General features: G+C 37.6%; 1 protein-coding gene across 2 annotated transcripts in view; it reads left to right on the top strand.

Annotated features, from left to right (window-relative positions):
* Positions 1-18,441, top strand: part of BGLU42 (beta glucosidase 42) — a 139,688-nt gene that overhangs the window by 101,373 nt on the left and 19,874 nt on the right. The window lies entirely within an intron of this gene.

The raw sequence follows: 18,441 nt of genomic DNA, 5'->3' as shown, positions 1-18,441 counted from the left end.
TGGGCAAATTATGAATAGCGAAACTAAATGAGATGGTTGTGGAGAGCAAATGAGCAAATGGGTCAAGCTTAGACTGGCTCAAAAATGGGTAGTATAGCCAAGAACAGTGTTGTTGGAGTGAATTGCATATACCACCAGCAAGCTTGGAATAAAGTGAGCAAGGGGGAAAATGAGTAACACATTAAACATCGCATTTTTTAACAAGTTCAAAATGTGAGACTCTATCTGGTAGGGTGTGGGAGAAACTTCAACCATAGGGCAGCCATATGGAGGTATATGGAATGCGTAATGGTGGGGTTTTATCTTGCATTCGCATGTGAGGGAAAAATGAACTTGCCTTTCTTTTAAGAACAAAATTTTATAGCCGACTGCATATGCATGTAAAATGAGACCATGCATATGCAACTTTAAGAAGAAAATGAAAGATAGAAGAAGCAACTTCATGTACATAAAAAGAGATGCAAATCTAAAAATGGCAATGACAAAGATTTACAAGAATAATCAAAACAGATATATACAAATCCCTTTAGAATAATAACCAAGGAAATTTACCTCAACTCTACAAAGAATGAGAAAAACAAGTCTATCCAAATCATGATAAAATCTGAAATAAATCCAAGAGATTTAGGATTTCAGATTTGTCCAATGGCCAAATATTTATATAGATTTCGAAATCCAAACATAAAGGTTCGAATTTGGACATGTGGAAATAGTTGGAGAGATACAATGCCCACAAAATGGAACAAACTTTGACCAAATCAAAACCATGTGCAAATGCATAAAAAACGGTGTCTAGGGCATCATTTTAAGCTTGGAAATGATGAAGGACAAGTTGGAAATTGAAATACATACCCTAGACTTCCTCTTGGAGTGATTGGAAGACAAGAACCATGAAGAAATACAGCCTTTTTGGTTAAAAACATGCCCTAGACGAACTGGTTTTATCAAATGCATGTGTTAAAGAACATGCTTTTACTCCCAAATTCGCCACTCTTCAAAATGCTCAAAAATGTCTTGTTTTTTGGTAAAAAACTAGACTCTTTGAAGGAAAACACTTGCCAATATTTTATCAATACATAAACGCCCTTTTTTGGAATGTTTGCATGTGAAAAATGTGTCCCAAAGCCCTCCAAATGCAGGCTGCAAGTTAAAAATGGGATTTCCTTGTGCAAATGCATACAGTATATTGTATGCAATAGCATGGAAAATCGCCACCAATGAAGACTTGTTCAAGGGCTGCCTTTAGACTTGTTTTTGGAAGGCAAACACACATACAACAATGCATGCTTTCATCCAAAAAATTTCCACTTAGAGTCTTAAGGAGAAAAACACATTTTGAAACGGCAAAAACATGTATTTTAACACATGCAAAACCATAAAAAATCGTCACCCTTAACTTGGTAAGGGAAAATACATTATTTGGAAGTAAAGACATGTATTTAGAAACATGTAAAACCATCTAAAATCGCCACTTAGTCTATTGGCTTTAAGACTTAGTGGAGAACACGTTTTTGAAAGTCATTTACATATATTTTTAAAACATATGTAGTTGGGGTCAAATTCGCCACTTTTGACTTAGGCTAGATAAAATTAAGTTTCTAAAACATCATACACATGCACTTGGGTCAAAAATTGCCACCTATGCCTTTGAAGAGCATTTGCATATTGTAAAAACATGCAAGTTGATTTGAAAAGTCCACTAAGTGATTACTTTAAAAGATGTATATGCAATGAGTCTTAAAAACTCCATTTAAATGCATAAAAATAATTAAAATAAACTATATATGCAGTAACATATGTAAATGACGTAGATTTTCTCACTAACATTAATTGAATAAGCTTAAAATATGCAAATACATATTAAAAACCCACTTAACACATTAAAATGTGTTATTGCATATAAAAAGTACATTTACATTAATGCTGGGACTTATAATTTATTGGGAGTGGTTTTTTATAAAGAGTTTTGCATGTGGATATATGCAATATGAAATGAAAAACCCACTCTATACACTTAAGTTGTTTCATGTAATTATATTTAATATTCAACTATAGTATTTAATAAAGTAACATGAAAAATAGTTTTGAAAAAGACTATTTTCATAAAATATTTAAAACTATGGTCAAATCAACTTAGAATGAGCTAAAATTTTAAAAAGGATCACAAAATCTACTTTAAATGCTAAATATAATCTTATGTTGTGCAATTGCCAATAAAAAACCCACATTTATGAGGTTTTTGATAAAACTATGCAATTGACCTAAAAACCCCCACTTTTTCCCTTATATCTTGAGCTAGACAACTCCGACTTGGACCTAGGTTAGCTTGAATTGATTGGAATTCCAAGGGCTATTCACATAAGGCAAAAACAAGATCGAAAACTGTTTGCAACACAAAGAAAAACAAAGAAAAGATGAGAAATTTAACCAAAAATTGAGGTTTGTAGTTAGAGAATGGGAACTCTAACCAACAAACAATTGGGAATAATCTTGATGGAAAACTTTCAAAAGAACACATAAATAGGACTACGCAAAGAACAATTTGGGGATAATGAATCGTTTCCATGATGTGTCATGAACACGTTAAGACAAAGAGGATGCACCTACGAATCCATGAGAAAATTTCGTAAGGTTGCCTCAATTTTGTGATGTCAAAATTGAGGACAAGAATTCTATTGCTTCAGGTCAAATAATGAATAAAGAGAAATTATAGATCTAATTTCTCAATGTTGCTAAATCAATCCAAAAGAGTATTGCAAATATTCTTGGTTTCAACATTGGATCATTGCCCATACCATACTTGGGATCTGCAATCAACACTACCTTCAAAAAGTCAAAATATGGAAGGATGTGCTCAACAAATGTCAATCTAAAGTTGATCAATGGAAAAACGAATGGCTATCTCAAGATGGCAGAATCTTAATGATTAAAATTGTCTTATCTACCATTCCTACTTACTGTAGACATCTAAATCTGATTACATCACTAGGTAATCGTATTTAGTCATCTCTTAGGACATTACTGATTAAATATTTATTATTTAATTAGTTAATTGTCATCCTCTAGTTAATTAATTAAATTAATTAACTATAGTCCAATTGATAAAATCAAATGATAACCCAACATCAATTTATCAATTAAATCCCTATTCCTCTATTAAATTAAATGAATTCTCAAATCTATTTAATTTAATCCCATATCCCCATTTTATTAAATAAATCATTTAATAAAATATCAAAACCCCTAAAACATCCCTAAACCTAACCTTTACCCCTTAATCCAACCCAGTCACCCATACTAACCTCACTCAGCCACCTAACTAACCCATCCTATCAAAGCTAAACCACTTAAACCCTAACCCCCTTTCTAAGCTAATCCTAATCCCCCTCCTAAACATGTGCACAACTTTAAGCAAGGGTTAAGACTTGCTAACCCAAGCTAAAGTCAACAAACTCATCCTCACCCTCACCCTCCAACATTTACGACTCTTACATCCCCCTTTATGACTCTTACATCTCTCTTACATACTCAACCTCCCTCTTTACTCCCTTGACCAACCCTTATCCTATCCTCTCACACTCATCCTCCTTGTGACAAGTGTCACTTCCCTATTGGCTCTAAACAAGCACAATCCATGTGCTCCCCTTTGAGTGCATCTTAACCCTCCCTCACTATTTTGTCATCCTTGCATCTTGACCATCCATCTCTCTACCCTTTGGCCTATAAATGAAACCCTCTCCCTTCACAAATATCATCCACCTTTCATGCAAAGTTATAATGCTATTTTGAGAGCCTAAAAATTACCAAAATACCATCATAATGTTGAAATCTCTCCATACCTCCATTGTTGAAACCTTCATCTATGCACACACTTGATAAAAACCCCCATCCTTTGAAGCTTGAGCACAACTTGAGCATACATCCCCTCTCATTAGGGACATAGCTTCGTCATCATGAGAAGCTCGAGGAGTTTACCATCCTTGGTCTACTTTCCTCTATATTGTCTTCTTTGATCCTATCTTAAGTGTTAGCTTGTTTAGTTGTGTTAATGCTATCGTTATTAGTTAGTATTTGAATTTGCACTACTAGATTAGGTGATACATTTTGGCACGCCCAGTGGGACCCTGCATTTGGGTCACTATAGTCACGTTTTTTGTTTTTTTATGCTAAACTAACCAAAATGACATTTTGTGCTTGTGGGTGTGTGCAGGTGGTTTGCTAATATTTTTGTAGGTACACAGGTCTCTCATTGGAAATTGCGCTCCCAACCATATAATCCGTTTTTTCTTTAGAACACTTCAAAACTCATATTGTTCGCAATCCCGCCACCCCAAGAACACAATCCTGCGATTGTGGGATTGCAGCCATAAACTGGCGGGAATGCCAACCCGCGAAGGCAGGATCACTGTTTATCTCCAGCAACCATCACCACGTGTCATACACACATCCCCTGCATCCCCACGAACCCTATTCTTGCAAGAACGCCATTTTTCACCGGCAGGAACGTTGTTACCTGATTGGTCAACCCCTAAACCCCAGTTTCTCCATCCTCAGGCGAACCCGCTGACCCATTTGTTCGTGGGAACACTCCCTCAAGAACTCGCGAGATCACTATTTCGCGGGATTGCTTTGTAACTTTTTAATCGGTGACCCTTTTTTTCTGCACTTTTTCACTAGTTCTCTGTACTGCAATCCCGCTGCCTCTCACCTGCGTTCTTGCATCGCGGGATCGCTATCCTATACCCATGGGATCGCTATTTAAACCCGTGGGATTGCTATTTTACCTCATAGGATCATTGTTTTATTGAAAAAAAAAAGAAAAAAGAAAAAAAAAGTATAAATCGAATTTTGACTTTTGATGGTTATGTAGGATAAGGGTAATTCTAAGCATTTTTACGCTTATAAAAACAAACAAAAAAAAGTCATTTTTTTCCCCCATAGTTATGCTTTGCTTTTGGGAATTTTGGGTGACTGATCAAATTAATTTTTTATAGCATTGCAGGTTGGAGCATCTTAGAAACCTAACCATGTTTTTTGCAAGTTTTTCTTAGAATGAACTTGCATGTTTAAACATATCTCTCATTGAATGAATGTTGCTCAAATCAATCTTGAATGCCATGGACTAAAATCAAATTTTTCATTGGACTGCATGGTTAAAACAACAAATACAATCTTGAATGCCAAGGATCAAATAATCATTGCTATACCTCACACTTCAAATTTGGGTGTAAAACACTTTAACTCAATCTTGAATGCCTAAAAATCAATGAACATTGCAAATTAACACACTTAAAATTTTGGAGCTTAAAAAGTATTCATTCAATCTCGAATGCTCTAAAGGACAAACATTCTTATCAATTTCAAAGCTTTCTTGCGCTATTTTCTTATGTTCATGACACTCGATTTACTTATGTTGACAAACTCTCAATCTTTATTATGCTGATGATGTTGTCAAATTGGAATGAACATTGTATGCCATAAACACGAGTGTCTTCAATCATAGATTACAACATCTAAATCATCAATTGGGAAAAAAACAAGTGTCTGTTAAACCCAAGATCACTTATGTGATCTTGTTTTACACTTTTTAGGAGGCGTGCTTGGGGATTTCATCACCACTTGGGACGACCTCAACTCTAGCATTCTGGTGGAATATAAATATCGGGAGGTGAATCGACAGACACCTCTCTTGGAAGTATAATCTTGTCACTCTTAGCTAAGCTCCAAAGAAATTTATACCTTTGGGAAGTGAAGGTGGAGATTTGGGTTACCGTCTCCTCCCAGCTGTGTGGCATTATTTTCTTTCATCTACAGATTTGGGCCTCACGTACCTTGTGTATATCAAGGATGCCCCTAGCTAAGCTTGTCTATCCTCATAAAACATCTTATAAGGCTATTGGTGTGTTTGACGTGCTTGAGTGTTCAAAACCCTCCCCATGTTTCAGAAAAAATCAAATCTTTTTGCTAAAGAGATCACTTGTCTATCTTTTGAAACAGTTATTAGCAAGTCCATTCGCAACAACCCAACCCTTGGTCAATCATTCAACCCAAATGAAAGGCATACTTAGCATAGTCACTGCCTCATTTGAGATTCATCCAAGCTTCCAAGCTTTCCTCTAGTACCATTATTTCTAAGGTCCTTCATAAAGTCTTCCTTTTCTCTCCATGTCTTAAGTAGTAACATTTCATCCCTACCCAACGCATCATCAAAACATGATGTCACAATCCTATTATGATGAGTTTGGTCATCCCACCTTTTCTCCCACTCCATCCTATTCCAATGATGATGACAATCTTGTCGACTATGATGGGTATATTGAAAGCCTTAGAGATATTGCTCCCAAAATCCTCCAAAATCCAAACATTCCTCCCAACTACTCCATCATTCCTCCATGCATACCCACTAGTACTCCCTACCATACCTTTGACAAGGGAAATCCATTATTGTCCTCATCCTTACCTCTTCCTTATATTGTGCCCACATATATCTCTTGTACATCAGTTATATCTCCATCTTCCTCTACCTTCATTTCCCAATCTCCACCATTCCAGAACAATTCTAGTAGCTACATCCTTAGTCCAAATCCACCATCCCAATCTCCTCTAGAACACTTTCCAAATCCTCCAACCAATCCTAGTCATACAACACATCACCCCAATCCCCTTACTCCTCCCAGTCCAACACACCCGTCTCCAAGGAGTTTCACAAGGAAGCCCAAAGAAAATCCATCTCCCACCCCCATCACTCCTCTTACATCGTCTTATCACTACCATCCCTATCTCATCCACCCCACTTATCAAACCCCTTCCATCTCCTACCTCCCATCCATCGAATCCCTCCAAATCCCATCTACATCTTGTCCTCCTAGCATTACCCAAATCCCATGTAATAAACCTAATGAGTCCTTCCCCCATAAGCTCATCCCCATTGAAGAAACTCCCACCCATCCATCTACCTCATTAAAAAAACCACCCATGCATCTCCTATTGCATCATCCACTCCAATCCAATCCTGTCAAGATCTTGTCCAAAAGCATGTTGAACCATTCCACGACATAAAAGAAATTCCCACTATCCCACTTCTTCCCCTACATGATCCACTTTTACCATTCACTCCATCCAAAAAGCTGTCACTATCCACTCCATATCCAAACCCTACCATCATACCTACTCCATCTCAAGATCCATTTCCATCAACCCATCCAAATCGAGATCCTATCCTTCCATCCCCTCTGCTTCACGATCATACATCTCCCATACTCTATGATGATAGATCCATAGAAGAGGATCTATCATATCCGAAGCTTCAACTTCTTTAGCTAGTAATGGACTCACATCTTGTGTTCCAAATAATGAACATCATATTGAAGAAAGAAATAAAAGTGTATCTCTAGATGTATGGTCCTAAGTCCTTCCATCTTCACCCCAAAGTTACCATCCATCTTGTTCTACATCTATTTTGGGTCCTTATCCTACTAGTTATTTCTAACCCTCCATTTTGGGTCCATATATCCCTTATCTAAATCCTCCATCCTTTCCATCCATTTTGGGTCCTTATATACCTCATTTGAATCCTTTATCTCCTCCATCTATCTTGGGACCTACTCCTTCCTCGTTTCCATCTGTTTTAGGCCCATATCCTTCATTCGCTCCATCCATTTTGCACAATTATATGCATCCATATCCTGTATTCCAATCCATCATTTCATCCCCTCAAATCCACAAGCTAGATCATCAAAGGCACTCATCCTTGAATCCCTTCCAACCTTCAACCTCTATCACTCCATCCATAATCCCTCCATATCCTCCATGCTCTTGTTCCCATACGATGGCTAATAAAAGCATATTGGATGCCAAAACAAAAAAGCACAAATCCAAAAATCCACAAAAATCCAAATATCGACATGTCCCTTCTAAAATACATGTTCCAAACGAGAAAAATTTAATCCCACTCAAAGAAAAAGTCAAGAGGCCACAAAGGCCCAACTTGCATAAGTCAAAAATCATGTGGATACCCAGGATGCTCCTAAAGAAAATGCATCTCAAAGAAAAATCTCAATTGGCCTCCATTCATGCTACTCAAAAAGCCTCATCCATTCATACTTTATCCCAATCTCCATATATACATCCTTCATCCCCCCAATCCACTCTTAGTCCATATGCTTCTTATCCTAAATTTCCCACCCTCCATCTTCCAACTTTACTTGTAGTCTTTATATTTCTCTTCCTCCATTTTCTCCTTAACCTCATTCAACATCATCTTTCTCGCTACTTCACTACCTCTCAAGGTGTGTGCCAAAGATGATCTTTCCATTTTCCTCATCCATTTACCCACAAGTCTTATGTCTTCCCATCCCTTATCTGCCAACTCGCACCCCCCATTCCACTCCTTTAATCCAAACTTTTTCTCCCCATCCTACCAACATCTATGAGTAAAAATGCATCGAAAAAGTCAAAAAGTCAAAAAGTCAAAAAAAATAAAATACCGTCCACTGGTGAAAACTTGGCAATTCAAGCACCTTGAACAAGTACCATGATGAAAACTTGGCAAACAAGCATCATGCGTAATCCCTCCATCCAAATGCTCTGCACACTTGGGGGCATGTTCCATCACCCATCATACCCATCTCATCCCACCATACCAACCACATCTTATCTATTTCACCCGCCATCCTCCTTTGGTTCTTGATAAAAATAAAGTCCACCACCAGATACATGCTTTTGGTCATCCTTTTGACATCCATTCCCCATTGAAGTTTGTCTCCACCTATCCTTTCTCCACCCTCCCTTTCCTCCATATAAACCTCCCCCATCCTTATCCACTAAATATTATTATCCCCTATCTTCCCTGCTCATTTACCTTTCCTATCCTAGCTTCCCTCTACCTTGTTATCCTCTTATCATCCAACCCTCTATCCTATCACACCCTTCATAAAAAACTCCTCCTAGCTTCCATCTATCTCCCTTATCCTCTTGTTGACCATTTTTCCAACCTATCCCACCCCTTATAAAAAATCCTCTTGAATAACTTTATAATTGGGGCACTATATTCTTTGGAGACCGTGTTGTGTCCATCTTTCTATTCCCCCCATCCTTGCCCTATTTTTATCTTGTCATCCCCAAAACTAGTCGTCCCCTTTTCTTCCATCCTTGCACTTCTCACCATCTCTCCATCGCCTGGTACATCCCTTGTCATTGTTATCTAACACTAGGCTATCCCTGTATACCCCAATGTCAAATCCATTCATATCCTAATGCTCCTCGAAATCTACCATCCCCTGCACCATCCCATTGCACATCTTTTTAACTCATCCCATCACCTTCTTAATCTTCTACCCAACCTTGTTGTAATTCTTGTTCATACCCCCATCATCATCATTGAGATCCATCCTTCCCACCTTTTATCTTCAGGTATATCATTCCCTTATCCACATTACCCTATCCACCCTCAATCCACTATCTTCTCATCCCTAGCTTTTCATCCCCTCTATCTCCTCATCCCAAGCTTTTCATCCACGCTAATCTCCTCATCCCAAATCTTTCATCCACTATCTTCTCATCTTTATCTTTCCTGTCACTATCTTATCATGCTGAGCTTTTGTACAATAATCCCTTGTGAATCCTTTGATCTGTCAACTGTATATTCCTTGCGTGTTAGTCCTTAGCTTGGTCCCATTGTATATCTCTCATCTCTTCATGTCAGTTCATGCTTGATCGGACATTGCAATTATCTTGGTTAGGTGCTTTAGCGAATCCTCATACGGGATCCCTTGTCATCAAAATGTTGTCCTAAAGAGTTCTGATTGCCCAGCTCATCCTAGTCCTCGATATTACCGATAGATCCTTGTAAGATGCATCCTTCCTCTCATCTAATCTTGGTTTGTCAGTATCCAGTCCTACCGATCTCTTTGGCAAAAGGTTAACTTTTTTGTGGATTTACATTTTCTTTCGATTTATTTTCTTTTCAAGATTTCAGGTTTGGTTCTTAAAGTATCTCTTCCAAGCGATTTGGGTTGTTCCCTCCTCCAGGTCCCCATGATCTTTTATATCATGGTGTGCTATGAATGGTGCAGTTCGAGAGCAAGGTCTTGATCAGGTCTTTTTCATCTTCTTTTCTGCTTGTGAGTGAGTCGGATATGACCCTCGCATATTACAAACATGTGATCACTTGTGGCTACATGGTGCACTTGGGAAATATCCTTTGCTTGTGGGTTACCCAGTATCATTTCCACTCTGATTCTTTCGGGATTCATGTGTGATGCTGGGGAAATCCTTGTGTGTTTGTTCCGCGTCAGTCTTATGTAATATTGGTACAAAGGCCTTGATGTTCTTAGTAACCTTGGCATATCCCCAATATTCCTATATCAAAATAAGTGCTCAACAATGTGGTGGTGCTCCCCTCTGGAACACCCCCACACTCAAGCTTCAATGGATTCCTTCACACTTCCATCCTCTCCAAACCTCCCATTATATCGAAGCATCCTATCCTATCAACACATCCCATCCTATCCAAGCATCCCATCTTATCAAAACATCCATCCTATCCAAGCATCCCATCCAATCAATCCTGCCATCATGATCCATCCAATCTATCAATCCCATGGTATCCAATCTTGCATCAATCATAATCATTGCTCATGCATCAATCATAGTCATAGCTCCTACATCAATCATAATCATAGTTCCTGAATCAATCATAATCCTAGCGTTTACATCCATCATAATTTTAGTCATCCCCAATCATAATCCTAGAATCATACTCTCCCCAACCTTACCATCTTCCAAATCACTTCCTTGGGCTTTATTTCAAACAATCAATCACCCTCCCCCCTCCCCCTTAACCCATGTTCTTAACCATCGCTTATCCTCGCGCACAAGGTTTTCATTTGTATCATGCTCTCATATTGAGAGTATGAGCTTCCTTACCACCCCTCTCTTAGCTAGTCTCCATCCTCCTGCTCACCCTAGATTCTTGTACTTTTCAAGAAGCTGTCGAGCCTCACCTTCTCTCCCCACCACCTTCTTGAGGGGGCATCATGCAGTCCATTCTCTTCTCTTCTACTCAAAACTGGGGCAATCATGTTGCTTTAAAAAGTTTTCACATTGTTTATATCTGAACTTCTTTGAAATAGTGTTGTTCCAACACTATGTCAAAGAGGGGCAAAATATAGACACATAAATTTGATTATATCACTAGTTAATCATATTTAGTCATCTCTTAGGACATTACTGATTAAATATTTATTATTTAATTAGTTAATTGTCATCCCTTAGTTAATTAATTAAATTAATTAACTATAGTCCAATTGATAAAATCAAATGATAACCCAAAATTAATTTATCAATTAAATCCCTATTCCTCTATTAAATTAAATGAATTCTCAAATCTATTTAATTTAATCCCATATCCCCGTTCTATTAAATAAATCGTTTAATAAAATATCTAAACCTCTAAAACATCCCTAAACCCAACCTTTACCCCTAATCCAACCCATTCACCCATACTAACCTCACTCAGCCACCTAACTAACCCATCCCATCAAAGCTAAACCATTTAAATCCTAACCTCCTTTCTAAGCTAATCCTAAACCCCTTCCTAAACATGTGCACAACTTTAAGCAAGGGTTAAGACTTGCTAACCCAAGCTAAAGTCAACAAACTCATCCTCACCCTCACCCTCCAACATTTATGACTCTTACATCCCCCTTTATGACTCTTACATCCCTCTTATTACTCAACTTCTCTTTTTACTCCCTTGACCAACCCTTATCCTATCCTCTCACACTCATCCTCCTTGTGACAAGTGTCACTTCCCTATTGGCTCTAAACAAGCACAATCCATGTGCTCCCCTTTGAGTGCATCTTAACCCTCCCTCACTATTTTGTCATCCTTGCATCTTGACTATCCATCTCTCTACCCTTTGGCCTATAAATGAAACCCTCTCCCTTCACAAATATCATCCACCTTTCATGCAAAGTTATAATGCTATTTTGAGAGTCTAAAAACTACCAAAATACCATCATAATGCTGAAATATCTCCATACCTCCATTGTTGAAACCCTCATCCATGCACACACTTGATAAAAACCCCCATCCTTTGAAGCTTGAGCACAACGTGAACATACATCCCCTCTCATCAGGGACATAGCTTCGTCATCATGAGAAGCTCTTGAGGAGTTTACCATCCTTGTTCTACTTTCCTCTATATTGTCTTCTTTGATCCTATCTTAAGTGTTAGCTTGTTTAGTTGTGTTAATGTTTTCATTATTAGTTAGTATTTGAATTTGCACTACTAGATTAGGTGATACACTTACATCATGTCATGCTTTAGTCAAGGTCATTTCGCATGTAATAAATCAGATGGTTTACTGAAAAAATCCACTTGGGATGGTGTCAAAGACATGAGGAAGATTCCACTGATCAATTGGGACATTGCATTTCTCCTTAAAGAAGAAGATAGAGCTGGACTAAGGAAAATGAAACTTCATTAGGTGCCAAATTAGCTTGGAAAATGTACACCCAACCAAATAAACTATGGTGCACAATGTTTCAAGCTAAATGCCTAGATTCAGAGAATGTTGACAAAATTTTCACTATAGCCAATGTAACAAGAGGATCACTCTCTTGGAATTTCCTTTGAGAATGTAAAACTATCAACACCAAACACATATCTTGGCACATAGGAGATGGGAAGAAGCAAACTTTTGGACTTAGTCCTAGGAAGGTGAAGTCCCTCTCTCTGATTTGTTTGAAGATCAAATTTGGACCGCTCAGGTAGAAAACATCATGAGAGATAAGGTGACATAGTACATTGAAGAGAAAAACATGCCTAGCGAGAGATGTTGTTGGAAAACAATTGCAATTGGTGGCATGGACAGCTGTGCAAAACTAAACACAATCCTAAAAAACATGTTAATCTTCAAAACAAATAAAAAAGATATTTATTTTGGTGTGCTACCAAAACATGTTCATATAGTTCCAAACTTGGTTATGAAATCCAAAGACAATGTATCCAAAACCCAATTTGGCCCAATTAGTTATGTTGGAGTAAGCATATTCTTCCTAAAGTAAGGGCATTCCTATGGATTGCACTCTACGAGAGGATATTAATTGGAAATAGAATGAGATACATTAGCATAATGGGACCCAATTGGTGCATCATGCGTAAACAAAATGAGGAAACTCCAAACCACCTACTTCATTGTCCATTTTCTAATAGATGATGGGATTGGTTCTACAACACTATTAATTTCAGATTTTTCAGGAATGATAAACTTTTGGTTTATCTTTTGGCTTGGCCAAAAAAAACCAATAGCAAATGGAGACTCCCATGTTTAATTGGCCCCTCAAATTGAGACAATTTTCTATTATCAGACCTCCTCATTCCCAATATCAAAGAAGCTACTGAAGAGATCATAATTGGAAACCAAGAACACCTTTTAAGTATTATAATAAATGGGACAAGGATATGGAGTCAAAATGGTCTTTACCAATTTAGCCATATCTAATTTACAAAACAAATGCAAAAAAGGAGATAATATTTGTTGGTAAGCCGCTCCCCCCCCCCAAGAATTGGGTCAAATTAAAATTTGACGGTGCAAGCAAATGAAACCTAGGAAACACTGGTTTTGGAGCTATTATAAGAAATGAATATGATGATTTTATTTCAAGAATATTTGACCACATTAGTATCACCACAAACATTGAAGCCGAGATTCAAGCACTAGAAGAGGGACTTATTCTATGCACAAAACTCAACCACTTAAATGTTATCATTGAAGGAGATTCACAAATTGTGATCTAGGGCATCTCACAATCCAGATTTAACAATTGGGATATTTTCAAATGAATCCCTAAAATCCAACCCCTCCTTAGGTGTCTAATTCAATTCAAGTCGCAACATTCTCAAGAGAAAGAAACCAAACACCTGATGCGCTTGCCAATCGTGGAGTCTTCTCGAATGATCGAAGATCCATGGAATCCCCAAATATCTCCGGCATAATGCTCTTCATTGCAGCAAATCTCTCACTTATCCCTAGATTAGGAATCGATTGATTTCTTCACTGTCATTGACATCTCACAGACTCAGAGAAGACTAATATAGGTACGATGTTCTTGAATTAGCATCTCACCTGTAGGTAGGACACATAATAATGACATAAAATGGGAACTCCTCTTAGTTGAAACGACTTGATTTTTCTCTTCTACAATCTTGGGCAATGTTGAAACTTTCAAAACATGACCCCTTTTTTATGCAGAATGCATTCACTTTGAGTGCAAAGTAAACATTGCTCCATTCCTAGGTCCCAATTGCATGAATGATGAGAAAAATCTTTTTTGATAGATCATAGATCTCTTCACCACGTCTAATGAAATATACAAAGTCATTATCTATATAATCGATGCCTTGCTCACCCTTAATATGCATTGATGTGATGGCCAAATCTATGGGGTTCTTCTTATCCCACTAGTAGATATCCCTTGTTCCAGGAAAAAATGTGAATTAATGGAAAACTTTGTAAAGCTTGTCGACGGGAATGTGGTTGTTGAGGTTGTCTTAGAGCTTGGGTCTGGGAAAATTAACAATAGGCTCAAGATATATTTTGACCCATACACCTATTTTCCATTTGATAACAATATTTTGATAGATTACTCTTATGGTGAAGAAGACTACAAGGAAGACAAACATGCCCTGCATTACCACAAAAGAGTATTTATTAGAAAAGTTTGGAGGAGATTCAAACAAAGCATATTGCAAGGGGACTTATCAAGTTTTTTCAGCCCGTCAATCCTCAAACTTTTGGTGGCTTTCGTAGAACTCTTCCAAAAGTCTTCTCTCATTGGGTGAAAATATTTCCCAACTATACCACTACCTGTGTGACCATTGATGGGTCGGATTTCTGAATATCTAATACATTGTATATGCACGAACAATAGCTGATTATAAACATTGTTTCCAAGAACTATGAACTAAGCTTCATGTAGAACATCTATAATTCCTTTAGTTTATAAATATGCTATATTCTTTTAAATTCTTAAGTAATTAATGACTATTTTTTTTGTCTTTACATAAGATAAAATTATTAATCTCCAACAAGAGGCCAACAAGAGACCTAAGGGATTGCCAAAAATATAGTGCAACCAAGCATATAATGAGAGCACCAAACGATGTACGGAAAAAGACACGACAACAATCAATGGCCAAGAAACTAGCTACTCCGATGAACTAGGAAAAGTCTCGAATCGACTAGAGGTCCCAAGACATCTCTGAGAACCCTTGGATGTGCTAGAAGAAGAAGAAAGGCATTGTTGAGTGGAGGCTCTACGAGGCCTCACAACCTTGGGGGGCCTCGAAAGAGGATTCATTACCTTCTTGATTCCCCACATGGGGGGAACCACTATAAAGAAGGAGGTGATGAGCTGGTTGGAGTGCGATCTTTGGGTGAGAGACCACTGAAGGGTGTGTTCTTGAGTCTCTTGAAAATAGAGCGCAAGACACCTCTGATCTATATATGTGAAGAAGGCCAAAAGAGATAGAATCTCTCTAAATAAGTAGTAGTATTTCCCTTTGATCTTGTAGTATATGGGGCAGCAAAAAACGAAGTGAGCTTTCATCTTGACCTCCTCTACATCACAAAGCTGAAAGATCTTATCCTCTCTATCTATATGGTGGTTGGTTTGGGCACAGAGATGGGAGCCCATTCTAAAGGAACCAAGAGAGATACACAAACTATGAGACCAACTATGAAAAAGGTACAAGGGATGGACAATGACTCCGTCTTGTAGCTCGAGGAAATGCTTTGCATAGAATTCCATCCTAGGACAAAGTCCCCCAATAGGACTAGTCCAAGTGGTATGAATATACTATTTGTAGATGTCCGTTTTGACATGCAGGTTCAACTCTTGTCGGGGGAAAAAGATGAGAGGGGGCATCTAGGGAGTACAAGAAGTGAGGCGGGCGATATCATTTCAGATAGAACCCAATAGAGATGAGGCTTGTGCAAACCAACAGTGAGCCCAACCAGTGGGGTCTAAGTGTGCAATAGCCTTCGAGGAATAATGGGCCAAGTAAGAATATCCAAATTAATCTAGAGTGATTATTAATTTTATCTCATAACATAGAATTCCATCCTAGGACAAAGTCCCCCAACAGGACTGTCCAAGTGGTATGAACATACTATTTGTAGATGTCTGTCTTGACATGCAGGTTCAACTCTTTTCGGGAGAAAAAGATGAGAGGGGGCATCTAGGGAGTACAAGAAATGAGGGGGGCGGTCAATATCAATTCCGATAGAACCCGATAGAGATGAGGCTTGTGCGAACCAACAGTAAGCCTGACCAGTGGGGTCTAATTGTGCAATAGCCTTCAAGGAACAATGGGCCAAGTAAGAATATCCAAATTAATCTAGAGTGATTATTAATTTTATCTCATAACTTGAACAATGTTAAACAAAGGCTTAAGGTGATGCCATAAATTCCAATCCAAGTGAAACCCTAATGGCTTAACTAACTGTCTAGGGTTTTGAGCAACTTGGGAACCTAGTACACAACTCCATAATTCTAGGCTTAAAATTGAACTTGACTTAGCCAATACTTACTATTTAAACTGAAATACCTTGAAACCCATGATCATGTTTACCTCCCATACCTGATGATACTTTCCCTCTCTCCTTTGAGGATGATGATCTCCTTGCAACCACTAGGTCAAAGAAATGTAGTTAGCTCCAAATAGTTTCAATTTATTCAACATGCGCAATATATCTATTTGTAGATCAAAATTATGAGCACAACGTAAAATCAGTTCACCTATACATTTCAAACCATTATTTTATTGCATTGCTTGAAATACAAACATCTATGCAATTAATGCAAAACATAACAAAGTATCAATGCACAAGAGGGATGTGTCACAAAGGTCATTGCATCAGCATGAAAACGGATTGATTCCCTTTGTAAAGGCTTTTTGTAAAGGCTTTTGGAGTCTTCGTGGAAGCCATAGTTGAAGTTGGTGCTGAAATTTCAGTGGAAACATGCAATCTGTAGTCATAGTCATTGGTGAAATTTATAAGGGGATAGATTGTGATGCAGAGAGCCTCAGAAGGTACAGTGAATATTGTTGATTTTGTAGTATAGATTAATTGGGCTTCATACATCTGTGGTTGGTCCATGTTGCATTTAATTACTACACATATAATAAGGACTATGCATTGAGTTTTTCCCAAAGTAACCTTGGGTCCTGGTCCAGTTCAAATTGGGTTCAGGGTCTTGGTCTAATTCTCCGTGGGTTTGGCCAGGGTCCTACCCACAGCCTGTGGTTTTGGTCCAAATGAACCCAGGAAAAACCAAGTTGAATTTCATATTCAGATTTGTCCCACTACTGTATTTAAATATTGTTTAATTTTGCTTTTTTTGACTTTTTTCTGTCGTTTTCTTGTAACATACATATATGGCAGTGGTAAAAATATTGTCAAAACTATGGCATCAAGGAATAATCATTGGGTTGCTACGCTACAAATATTTCCATTTAATAATATAAATCATAAACATTGTGTATTCAATTCTTAATCTCTAACGTCATCTAATTTATAGCAAGGAATGAATCATGTCTATCATTGTTAAGGACAGTGGATTGTGTGTGCAAGAGTATCAAATGACTGCCTTCAGCACTCTAACGAGTGTCTAGGGTCAGTGATCTGTAGAGAATAATGAGCAAGGGTCAGACTGTTAAAACTTTAGGGCCAGTTGATTACTTTAAGGATACCTTAAGCCCTATCTGAATTCTTGACACACTTCAAGGTCCTATAAAATAAAAAAGAAGCAGTCTTAATATGCATAAAAACCCTGTGACATAACACCAAACAAAGACTGTGTATAGAGAAGCCATCATGAGAGTCATAGTAAACATCAAATGATAATGGTGTCAAAAGAGAGATCGTAGTGTTCTATGAAGAGTCATGTGTATCACAGTGTTCTATGAAGAGCCATGGATATGATAATCATCAAGTTGTTATCTATGGAATATCATTTGTAGTCTATTGACACTTCAGTCAAAAGAGCTCATAATCACAATTTCATCAAGTCGTTATCCATGGAATGGCATTCGTAGAGTATTGACGCTACAGTATATAGAGCTCATAATCACAATTGATTGTCAAGTAAACTCAATTAAAATGACTTATAGGAAGATAGTCAAATGATATGATGATGATGATGATATTTTTTTTACTACCCCTATGTTATCTGATCAATGATCAATGTGGGCCGATTGTTGGTACTTAATTTTATTATTTTTTTAAACTTTAATGTATATCATGATATTTGAGTTTTGATTTATTTTGAATGTAATTACTGTGACAAATACGTATATATTTCTGATTTCATATGTAATTGTATTAATGAACGAAATGAACCAAACCCCCAAATATTTTTGACCAAACCCA

Source organism: Cupressus sempervirens, chromosome 3, assembly GCF_028749045.1.
Source record: "Cupressus sempervirens isolate cs-2001-9-10 chromosome 3, ASM2874904v1, whole genome shotgun sequence".
Taxonomy (NCBI): Eukaryota; Viridiplantae; Streptophyta; class Pinopsida; order Cupressales; family Cupressaceae; genus Cupressus; species Cupressus sempervirens.
The sequence above is the reverse complement of the archived record's forward strand: the minus strand, read 5'-3'. Positions and strand labels throughout refer to the sequence as shown.